Source organism: Phyllobates terribilis, unplaced genomic scaffold, assembly GCF_046119375.1.
Source record: "Phyllobates terribilis strain yellow unplaced genomic scaffold, ASM4611937v1 Scaffold_1__5_contigs__length_1240528914, whole genome shotgun sequence".
In the NCBI taxonomy this organism is placed as follows: domain Eukaryota; kingdom Metazoa; phylum Chordata; class Amphibia; order Anura; family Dendrobatidae; genus Phyllobates; species Phyllobates terribilis.
Genome location: NW_027362761.1, coordinates 613854204 through 613868193, shown reverse-complemented (window position 1 = coordinate 613868193; position 13990 = coordinate 613854204). Strand labels below are relative to the sequence as shown.

General features: G+C 35.3%; 1 protein-coding gene across 2 annotated transcripts in view; it reads right to left on the bottom strand.

Moving 5' to 3' along the window:
• Positions 1 to 13990, bottom strand: part of LOC141272704 (uncharacterized) — a 60131-nt gene that overhangs the window by 23670 nt on the left and 22471 nt on the right. The window lies entirely within an intron of this gene.

Here is a 13990-nt window from a genome sequence, read left to right as displayed (position 1 = left end):
ACGCAGAGGGATCTATTATATAGTCATTCTACGCAGAGGGATCTATTATATTGAGTCATTACACACAGAGGGATCTATTACATAGAGTCATTACACACAGAGGGATCTATTATATAGAGTCATTACACACAGAGGGATCTATTATATAGTCATTACACACAGAGGGATCTATTATATAGAGTCATTACACACAGAGGGATCTATTATATAGAGTCATTACACACAGAGGGATCTATTATATAGAGTCATTACACACAGAGGGATCTATTATACAGAGTCATTACACGCAGAGGGATCTATTATATAGAGTCATTACACGCAGAGGGATCTATTATATAGAGTCATTACACGCAGAGTGATCTATTATATAGAGTCATTCCACGCAGAGGGATCTATTATATAGAGTCATTACACGCAGAGGGATCTATTATATAGTCATTACACACAGAGGGATCTATTATATAGAGTCATTACACACAGGGATCTATTATATAGAGTCATTACACGCAGAGGGATGTATCATATAGAGTCATTACACGCAGAGGGATCTATTATATAGAGTCATTACACGCAGAGTGATCTATTATATAGAGTCATTACACACAGAGGGATCTATTATATAGAATCATTACACACAGAGCGATCTATTATATAGAGTCATTACACACAGAGGGATCTATTATATAGAGTCATTACACACAGAGTGATCTATTATATAGAGTCATTACACACAGAGGGATCTATTATATAGAGTCACTACACACAGAACGATCTATTATATAGAGTCATTACACACAGAGGGATCTATTATATAGAGTCATTACACACAGAGGGATCTATTATATAGAGTCATTACACACAGAGGGATCTATTATATAGAGTCATTACACACAGAGGGATCTATTATATAGAGTCATTACACGCAGAGTGATCTATTATATAGAGTCATTACACGCAGAGGGATCTATTATATAGAGTCATTACACGCAAAGTGATCTATTATATAGAGTCATTACACGCAGAGGGATCTATTATATAGAGTCATTACACGCAGAGCGATCTATTATATAGAGTCATTACACGCAGAGGGATCTATTATATAGAGTCATTACACGCAGAGGGATCTATTATATAGTCATTACACGCAGAGGGATCTATTATATAGAGTCATTACACGCAGAGGGATCTATTATATAGTCATTCTACGCAGAGGGATCTATTATATAGACTCATTACACACAGAGGGATCTATTATATAGAGTCATTACACACAGAGGGATCTATTATATAGAGTCATTACACACAGAGGGATCTATTATATAGTCATTACACACAGAGGGATCTATTATATAGAGTCATTACACACAGAGGGATCTATTATATAGAGTCATTACACACAGAGGGATCTATTATATAGAGTCATTACACGCAGAGGGATCTATTATATAGAGTCATTACACGCAGAGGGATCTATTATATAGAGTCATTACACGCAGAGTGATCTATTATATAGAGTCATTCCACGCAGAGGGATCTATTATATAGAGTCATTACATGCAGGGGGATCTATTATATAGTCATTACACACAGAGGGATCTATTATATACAGTCATTACACACAGGGATCTATTATATAGAGTCATTACACGCAGAGGGATGTATCATATAGAGTCATTACACGCAGAGGGATCTATTATATAGTCATTACACGCAGAGTGATCTATTATATAGAGTCATTACACACAGAGGGATCAATGATATAGAATCATTACACACAGAGCGATCTATTATATAGAGTCATTACACACAGAGGGATCTATTATATAGAGTCATTACACACAGAACGATCTATTATATAGAGTCATTACACACAGAACGATCTATTATATAGAGTCATTACACACAGAACGATCTATTATATAGAGTCATTACACACAGAGGGATCTATTATATAGAGCCATTACACACAGAGGGATCTATTATATAGAGTCATTACACACAGAGGGATCTATTATATAGAGTCATTACACGCAGAGGGATCTATTATATAGAGTCATTACACGCAGAGGGATCTATTATATAGAGTCATTACACGCAGAGGGATCTATTATATAGAGTCATTACACGCAGAGGGATCTAATATATAGAGTCATTACACGCAGAGCGATCTATTATATAGAGTCATTACACGCAGAGGGATCTATTATATAGTCATTACACGCAGAGGGATCTATTATATAGAGTCATTACACGCACAGGGATCTATTATATAGAGTCATTACACGCAGAGGGATCTATTATATAGAGTCATTACACGCAGAGTGATCTATTATATAGTCATTCCACGCAGAGGGATCTATTATATAGAGTCATTACACACAGAGGGATCTATTATATAGAGTCATTACACACAGAGGGATCTATTATATAGAGTCATTCCACACAGAGGGATCTATTATATAGTCATTACACACAGAGTGATCTATTATATAGAGTCATTCCACACAGAGGGATCTATTATATAGAGTCATTCCACACAGAGGGATCTATTATATAGAGTCATTCCACACAGAGGGATCTATTATATAGAGTCATTACACACAGAGGGATCTATTATATAGTCATTACACACAGAGGGATCTATTATATAGAGTCATTACACACAGAACGATCTATTATATAGAGTCATTACACACAGAGGGATCTATTATATAGAGTCATTACACACAGAGGGATCTATTATACAGTCATTACACACAGAGGGATCTATTATATAGAGTCATTACACGCAGAGTGATCTATTATATAGAGTCATTACACGCAGAGGGATCTATTATATAGTCATTACACACAGAGGGATCTATTATATAGAGTCATTCCACACAGAGGGATCTATTATATAGTCATTCCACACAGAGTGATCTATTATATAGAGTCATTCCACACAGAGGGATCTATTATATAGAGTCATTACACACAGAACGATCTATTATGTAGAGTCATTACACACAGAGGGATCTATTATATAGAGTCATTACACACAGAGGGATCTATTATATAGAGTCATTACACACAGAGGGATCTATTCTATAGAGTCATTACACGCAGAGTGATCTATTATATAGAGTCATTACACGCAGAGGGATCTATTATATAGAGTCATTACACGCAGAGTGATCTATTATATAGAGTCATTACACACAGAGGGATCTATTATATAGAGTCATTACACACAGAGGGATCTATTATATAGTCATTACACACAGAGGGATCTATTATATAGAATCATTACACACAGGGATCTATTATATAGAGTCATTACACGCAGAGGGATCTATTATATAGAGTCATTACACGCAGAGGGATCTATTATATAGAGTCATTACATGCAGAGGGATCTATTATATAGAGTCATTACACGCAGAGGGATCTATTATATAGAGTCATTACACGCAGAGGGATCTATTATATAGAGTCATTACACGCAGAGGGATCTATTATATAGAGTCATTACACGCAGAGAGATCTATTATATAGAGTCATTACACGCAGAGGGATCTATTATATAGAGTCATTACACGCAGACGGATCTATTATATAGAGTCATTACACGCAGAGTGATCTATTATATAGAGTCATTACACGCAGAGTGATCTATTATATAGTCATTCTACGCAGAGGGATCTATTATATAGAGTGATTACACACATAGGGATCTATTATATAGAGTCATTACACACAGAGGGATCTATTATATAGAGTCATTACACACAGAGGGATCTATTATATAGTCATTACACACAGAGGGATCTATTATATAGAGTCATTACACACAGAGGGATCTATTATATAGAGTCATTACACACAGAGGGATCTATTATATAGAGTCATTACACACAGAGGGATCTATTATATAGAGTCATTACACGCAGAGGGATCTATTATATAGAGTCATTACACGCAGAGGGATCTATTATATAGAGTCATTACACGCAGAGTGATTTATTATATAGAGTCATTCCACGCAGAGGAATCTATTATATAGAGTCATTACACACAGAGGGATCTATTATATAGTCATTACACACAGAGGGATCTATTATATAGAGTCATTACACACAGGGATCTATTATATAGAGTCATTACATGCAGAGGGATGTATCATATAGAGTCATTACACACAGAGGGATCTATTATATAGAGTCATTACACACAGAGTGATCTATTATATAGAGTGATTACACACAGAGGGATCTATTATATAGAATCATTACACACAGAGCGATCTATTATATAGAGTCATTACACACAGAGGGATCTATTATATAGAGTCATTACACAGAGAGTGATCTATTATATAGAGTCATTACACACAGAGGGATCTATTATATAGAGTCATTACACACAGAACGATCTATTATATAGAGTCATTACACACAGAGGGATCTATTATATAGAGTCATTACACACAGAGGGATCTATTATATAGAGTCATTACACACAGAGGGATCTATTATATAGAGTCATTACACGCAGAGTGATCTATTATATAGAGTCATTACACGCAGAGGGATCTATTATATAGAGTCATTACACGCAGAGGGATCTATTATATAGAGTCATTACACGCAGAGGGATCTATTATATAGAGTCATTACACGCAGAGGGATCTATTATATAGAGTCATTACACGCAGAGGGATCTATTATATAGAGTCATTACACGCAGAGTGATCTATTATATAGAGTCATTCCACGCAGAGGGATCTATTATATAGAGTCATTACACACAGAGGGATCTATTATATAGTCATTACACACAGAGGGATCTATTATATAGAGTCATTACACACAGGGATCTATTATATAGAGTCATTACACGCAGAGGGATGTATCATATAGAGTCATTACACACAGAGCGATCTATTATATAGAGTCATTACACACAGAGGGATCTATTATATAGTCATTACACAGAGAGTGATCTATTATATAGAGTCATTACACACAGAGGGATCTATTATATAGAGTCATTACACACAGAACGATCTATTATATAGAGTCATTACACACAGAGGGATCTATTATATAGAGTCATTACACACAGAGGGATCTATTATATAGAGTCATTACACACAGAGGGATCTATTATATAGAGTTATTACACGCAGAGTGATCTATTATATAGAGTCATTACACGCAGAGGGATCTATTATATAGAGTCATTACACGCAGAGGGATCTATTTTATAGAGTCATTACACGCAGAGGGATCTATTATATAGAGTCATTACACGCAGAGCGATCTATTATATAGAGTCATTACACACAGAGGGATCTATTATATAGAGTCATTACACGCAGAGGGATCTATTATATAGAGTCATTACACGCACAGGGATCTATTATATAGAGTCATTACACGCAGAGGGATCTATTATATAGAGTCAATACACGCAGAGTGATCTATTATATAGTCATTCCACGCAGAGGGATCTATTATATAGAGTCATTACACACAGAGGGATCTATTATATAGAGTCATTACACACAGAGGGATCTATTATATAGAGTCATTACACACAGAGGGATCTATTATATAGTCATTACACACAGAGGGATCTATTATATAGAGTCATTACACAGAGGGATCTATTATATAGAGTTATTACACACAGAGGGATCTATTATATAGAGTCATTCCACACAGAGGGATCTATTATATAGAGTCATTCCACACAGAGGGATCTATTTTATAGTCATTACACACAGAGTGATCTATTATATAGTCATTACACACAGAGTGATCTATTATATAGAGTAATTCCACACAGAGGGATCTATTATATAGAGTCATTCCACACAGAGGTATCTATTATATAGAGTCAATCCACACAGAGGGATCTATTATATAGAGTTATTGCACACAGAGGGATCTATTATATAGTCATTACACACAGAGGGATCTATTATATAGAGTCATTACACACAGAGGGATCTATTATATAGAGTCATTACACGCAGAGGGATCTATTATATAGAGTCATTACACGCAGAGGGATCTATTATATAGAGTCATTACACGCAGAGGGATCTATTATATAGAGTCATTACACGCAGAGGGATCTATTATATAGAGTCATTACACGCAGAGTGATCTACTATATAGTCATTCCACGCAGAGGGATCTATTATATAGAGTCATTACACACAGAGGGATCTATTATATAGAGTCATTACACACAGAGGGATCTATTATATAGAGTCATTACACACAGAGGGATCTATTATATAGTCATTACACACAGAGGGATCTATTATATAGAGTCATTACACAGAGGGATCTATTATATAGAGTCATTACACACAAAGGGATCTATTATATAGAGTCATTACACATAGAGGGATCTACTATATAGAGTCATTACACGCAGAGGGATCTATTATATAGAGTCATTCCACACAGAGGGATCTATTATATAGTCATTACACACAGAGTGATCTATTATATAGAGTCATTCCACACAGAGGGATCTATTATATAGAGTCATTCCACACAGAGGGATCTATTATATAGTCATTCCACACAGAGGGATCTATTATATAGAGTCATTACACACAGAGGGATCTATTATATAGAATCATTACACACAGGGATCTATTATATAGAGTGATTACACGCAGAGGGATCTATTATATAGAGTCATTACACGCAGAGTGATCTATTATATAGAGTCATTACACGCAGAGGGATCTATTATATAGAGTCATTACACACAGAGGGATCTATTATATAGTCATTACACACAGAGGGATCTATTATATACAATCATTACACACAGGGATCTATTATATAGAGTCATTACACGCAGAGGGATCTATTATATAGAGTCATTACACACAGAGCGATCTATTATATAGAGTCATTACACACAGAGGGATCTATTATATAGAGTCATTACACACAGAGGGATCTATTATATAGTCATATCACACAGAGGGATCTATTATATAGATTCATTACACACAGAGGGATCTATTATATAGAGTCATTACACACAGAGGGATCTATTATATAGAGTCATTACATGCAGAGGGATCTATTATATAGAGTTATTACACACAGAGGGGTCTATTATATAGAGTCATTACACGCAGAATGATCTATTATATAGAGTCATTACACACAGAGGGATCTATTATATAGAGTCATTACACACAGAGGGATCTATTATATAGATTCATTACACACAGAGGGATCTATTATATAGAGTCATTACACACAGAGGGATCTATTATATAGAGTCATTACACACAGAGGGATCTATTATATAGAGTCATTACACGCAGAGGGATCTATTATAAAGAGTCATTACACGCAGAGGGATCTATTATATAGAGTCATTACACACAGAGGGATCTATTATATAGTCATTACACACAGAGGGATCTATTATATAGAATCATTACACACAGGGATCTATTATAAAGAGTCATTACACGCAGAGAGATCTATTATATAGAGTCATTACACGCAGAGTGATCTATTATATAGAGTCATTACACGCAGATGGATCTATTATATAGAGTCATTACACACAGAGGGATCTATTATATAGCCATTACACACAGAGGGATCTATTATATAGAATCATTACACACAGGGATCTATTATATAGTCATTACACACAGAGGGATCTATTATATAGAGTCATTACACGCAGAGTGATCTATTATAGAGTCATTACACGCAGAGGGATCTATTATATAGAGTCATTACACACAGAGGGATCTATTATATAGTCATTACACACAGAGGGATCTATTATATAGAATCATTACACACGGGGATCTATTATATAGAGTCATTACACGCAGAGGGATCTATTATATAGAGTCATTACACGCAGAGCGATCTATTATATAGAGTCATTACACGCAGAGGGATCTATTATATAGAGTCATTACACGCAGAGGGATCTATTCTATAGAGCCATTACACGCAGAGGGATCTATTCTATAGAGTCATTACACGCAGAGGGATCTATTATATAGAGTCATTACACACAGAGGTATCTATTATATAGAGTCATTACACACAGAGGGATCTATTATATAGAGTCAATACACACAGAGGGATCTATTATATAGAGTCATTACACACAGAGGGATCTATTATATAGAGTCATTACACAGAGGGATCTATTATATAGAGTCATTACACGCAGAGGGATCTATTATATAGAGTCATTACACGCAGAGGGATCTATTATATAGAGTCATTACACGCAGAGGGATCTATTATATAGAGTCATTACACGCACAGGGATCTATTATATAGAGTCATTACACGCAGAGGGATCTATTATATAGAGTCAATACACGCAGAGTGATCTATTATATAGTCATTCCACACAGAGGGATCTATTATATAGAGTCATTACACACAGAGGGATATATTATATAGAGTCATTACACACAGAGGGATCTATTATATAGAGTCATTACACACAGAGGGATCTATTATATAGTCATTACACACAGAGGGATCTATTATATAGAGTCATTACACAGAGGGATCTATTATATAGAGTTATTACACACAGAGGGATCTATTATATAGAGTCATTCCACACAGAGGGATCTATTATATAGAGTCATTCCACACAGAGGGATCTATTTTATAGTCATTACACACAGAGTGATCTATTATATAGTCATTACACACAGAGTGATCTATTATATAGAGTCATTCCACACAGAGGGATCTATTATATAGAGTCATTCCACACAGAGGTATCTATTATATAGAGTCAATCCACACAGAGGGATCTATTATATAGAGTCATTCCACACAGAGGGATCTATTATATAGTCATTCCACACAGAGGGATCTATTATATAGAGTCATTGCACACAGAGGGATCTATTATATAGAGTCATTACACACAGAGGGATCTATTATATAGAATCTTTACACACAGGGATCTATTATATAGAGTGATTACACGCAGAGGGATCTATTATATAGAGTCATTACACGCAGAGTGATCTATTATATAGAGTCATTACACGCAGAGGGATCTATTATATAGAGTCATTACACACAGAGGGATCTATTATATAGTGATTACACACAGAGGGATCTATTATATAGAATCATTACACACAGGGATCTATTATATAGAGTCATTACACGCAGAGGGATCTATTATATAGAGTCATTACACACAGAGCGATATATTATATAGAGTCATTACACACAGAGGGATCTATTATATAGAGTCATTACACACAGAGGGATCTATTATATAGTCATATCACACAGAGGGATCTATTATATAGATTCATTACACACAGAGGGATCTATTATATAGAGTCATTACACACAGAGGGATCTATTATATAGAGTCATTACATGCAGAGGGATCTATTATATAGAGTCATTACACACAGAGGGGTCTATTATATAGAGTCATTACACGCAGAATGATCTATTATATAGAGTCATTACTCACAGAGGGATCTATTATATAGAGTCATTACACACAGAGGGATCTATTATATAGATTCATTACACACAGAGGGATCTATTATATAGAGTCATTACACACAGAGGGATCTATTATATAGAGTCATGACACACAGAGGGATCTATTATATAGAGTCATTACACGCAGAGGGATCTATTATAAAGAGTCATTACACGCAGAGGGATCTATTATATAGAGTCATTACACACAGAGAGATCTATTATATAGTCATTACACACAGAGGGATCTATTATATAGAATCATTACACACAGGGATCTATTATAAAGAGTCATTACACGCAGAGAGATCTATTATATAGAGTCATGACACGCAGAGTGATCTATTATATAGAGTCATTACACGCAGATGGATCTATTATATAGAGTCATTACACACAGAGGGATCTATTATATAGCCATTACACACAGAGGGATCTATTATATAGAATCATTACACTCAGGGATCTATTATATAGTCATTACACACAGAGGGATCTATTATATAGAGTCATTACACGCAGAGTGATCTATTATATAGAGTCATTACACGCAGAGGGGTCTATTATATAGAGTCATTACACACAGAGGGATCTATTATATAGTCATTACACACAGAGGGATCTATTATATAGAATCATTACACACGGGGATCTATTATATAGTCATTACACGCAGAGGGATCTATTATATAGAGTCATTACACGCAGAGCGATCTATTATATAGAGTCATTACACGCAGAGGGATCTATTATATAGAGTCATTACACGCAGAGGGATCTATTCTATAGAGCCATTACACGCAGAGGGATCTATTCTATAGAGTCATTACACGCAGAGGGATCTATTATATAGAGTCATTACACACAGAGGTATCTATTATATAGAGTCATTACACACAGAGGGATCTATTATATAGAGTCAATACACACAGAGGGATCTATTATATAGAGTCATTACACACAGAGGGATCTATTATATAGAGTCATTACACACAGAGGGATCTATTATATAGAGTCATTACACACAGAGGGATCTATTATATAGAGTCATTACACGCAGAGGGATCTATTATATAGAGTCATTACACGCAGAGGGATCTATTATAAAGAGCCATTACACGCAGAGGGATCTATTATATAGTCATTACACACAGAAGGATCTATTATATAGAGTCATTACACGCAGAGTGATCTATTATATAGAGTCATTACACACAGAGGGATCTATTATATAGTCATTACACACAGAGGGATCTATTATAGAGTCATTACACACAGGGATCTATTATATAGTCATTACACGCAGAGGGATCTATTATATAGAGTCATTACACACAGAGGGATCTATTATATAGAGTCATTACACGCAGAGGGATCTATTATATAGAGTCATTACACACAGAGGGATCTATTATATAGAGTCATTACACACAGAGGGATCTATTATATAGAGTCATTACACACATAGGGATCTATTATATAGAGTCATTACACACAGAGGGATCTATTATATAGAGTCATTACACGCAGAGGGGTCTATTATATAGAGTCATTACACGCAGAGGGATCTATTATATAGAGTCATTACACGCAGAGGGATCTATTATATAGTCATTACACACAGAGGGATCTATTATATAGAGTAATTACACACAGGGATCTATTATACAGAGTCATTACACGCAGAGGGATGTATCATATAGAGTCATTACACGCAGAGGGATCTATTATATAGAGTCATTACACACAGAGGGATCTATTATATAGAGTCATTACACACAGAGCGATCTATTATATAGAGTCATTACCCACAGAGGGATCAATTATATAGAGTCATTACACACAGAGTGATCTATTATATAGAGTCATTGCACACAGAACGATCTATTATATAGAGTCATTACACACAGAACGATCTATTATATAGAGTCATTACACGCAGAGGGATCTATTATATAGAGTCATTACACGCAGAGGGATCTATTATATAAAGTCATTACACGCAGAGGGATCTATTATATAGAGTCATTACACGCACAGGGATCTATTATATAGAGTCATTACACGCAGAGGGATCTATTATATAGAGTCATTACACGCAGAGGGATCTATTATATAGAGTCATTACACGCAGAGGGATCTATTATATAGAGTCATTACACGCAGAGCGATCTATTATATAGAGTCATTACACACAGAGGGATCTATTATATAGAGTCATTACACGCAGAGGGATCTATTATATAGAGTCATTACACGCAGAGGGATCTGTTATATAGAGTCATTACCCGCAGAGTGGTCTATTATATAGTCATTCCACGCAGAGGGATCTATTATATAGAGTCATTACACACAGAGGGATCTATTATATAGAGTCATTACACAAAGAGGGATCTATTATATAGAGTCATTACACACAGAGGGATCTATTATATAGTCATTACACACAGAGGGATCTATTATATAGTCATTACACACAGAGGGATCTATTATATAGTCATTACACACAGAGGGATTTATTATATAGAGTCATTACACACAGAGTGATCTATTATATAGAGTCATTACACACAGAGGGATCTATTATATAGAGTCATTACACACAGAGGGATCTATTATATAGAGTCATTACACGCAGAGGGATCTATCATATAGAGTCATTACACGCAGAGGGATCTATTATATAGTCATTACACGCAGAGTGATATATTATATAGAGTCATTCCACACAGAGTGATCTATTATATAGAGTCATTACACACAGAGGGATCTATTATATAGAGTCATTACACACAGAGTGATCTATTATATAGAGTCATTACACACAGAGGGATCTATTATATAGAGTCATTACACACAGAACGATCTATTATATAGAGTCATTACACACAGAGGGATCTATTATATAGAGTCATTACACACAGAGGGATCTATTATATAGAGTCATTACACACAGAGTGATCTATTATATAGAGTCATTACACGCAGAGTGATCTATTATATAGAGTCATTGCACGCAGAGGGATCTATTATATAGAGTCATTACACGCAGAGGGATCTATTATATAGAGTCATTACACGCAGAGGGATCTATTATATAGAGTCATTACACGCAGAGGGATCTATTATATAGAGTCATTACACGCAGAGGGATCTATTATATAGAGTCATTACACGCAGAGCGATCTATTATATAGAGTCATTACACACAGAGGGATCTATTATATAGAGTCATTACACGCAGAGGGATCTATTATATAGTCATTACACGCACAGGGATCTATTATATAGAGTCATTACACGCAGAGGGATCTATTATATAGAGTCATTACACACAGAGGGATCTATTATATAGAGTCATTACACACAGAGGGATCTATTATATAGAGTCATTACACACAGAGGGATCTATTATATAGTCATTACACACAGAGGGATCTATTATATAGAGTCATTACACACAGAGGGATCTATTATATAGAGTCATTACACACAGAGGGATCTATTATATAGAGTCATTACACGCAGAGGGATCTATCATATAGAGTCATTACACGCAGAGGGATCTATTATATAGAGTCATTACACGCAGAGTGATATATAATATAGAGTCATTCCACACAGAGGGATCTATTATATAGAGTCATTACACACAGAGGGATCTATTATATAGAGTCATTACACGCAGAGTGATCTATTATATATAGAGTCATTACACGCAGAGGGATCTATTATATAGAGTCATTACACGCAGAGGGATCTATTATATAGAGTCATTACACGCAGAGGGATCTATTATATAGAGTCATTACACGCAGAGCGATCTATTATATAGAGTCATTACACACAGAGGGATCTATTATATAGTCATTACACGCACAGGGATCTATTATATAGAGTCATTACACGCAGAGGGATCTATTATATAGAGTCATTACACGCAGAGGGATCTATTATATAGAGTCATTACACGCAGAGGGATCTATTATATAGAGTCATTACACGCAGAGCGATCTTTTATATAGAGTCATTACACGCAGAGGGATCTATTATATAGTCATTACACGCACAGGGATCTATTATATAGAGTCATTACACGCAGAGGGATCTATTATATAGAGTCATTACACGCAGAGTGATCTATTATATAGTCATTCCACGCAGAGGGATCTATTATATAGAGTCATTACACACAGAGGGATCTATTATATAGTCATTACACACAGAGGGATCTATTATATAGAATCATTACACACCGGGATCTATTATATAGTCATTACACGCAGAGGAATCTATTATATAGAGTCATTACACGCAGAGCGATCTATTATATAGAGTCACTACACGCAGAGGGATCTAATATATAGAGTCATTACACGCAGAGGGATCTATTCTATAGAGCCATTACACGCAGAGGGATCTATTCTATAGAGTCATTACACGCAGAGGGATCTATTATA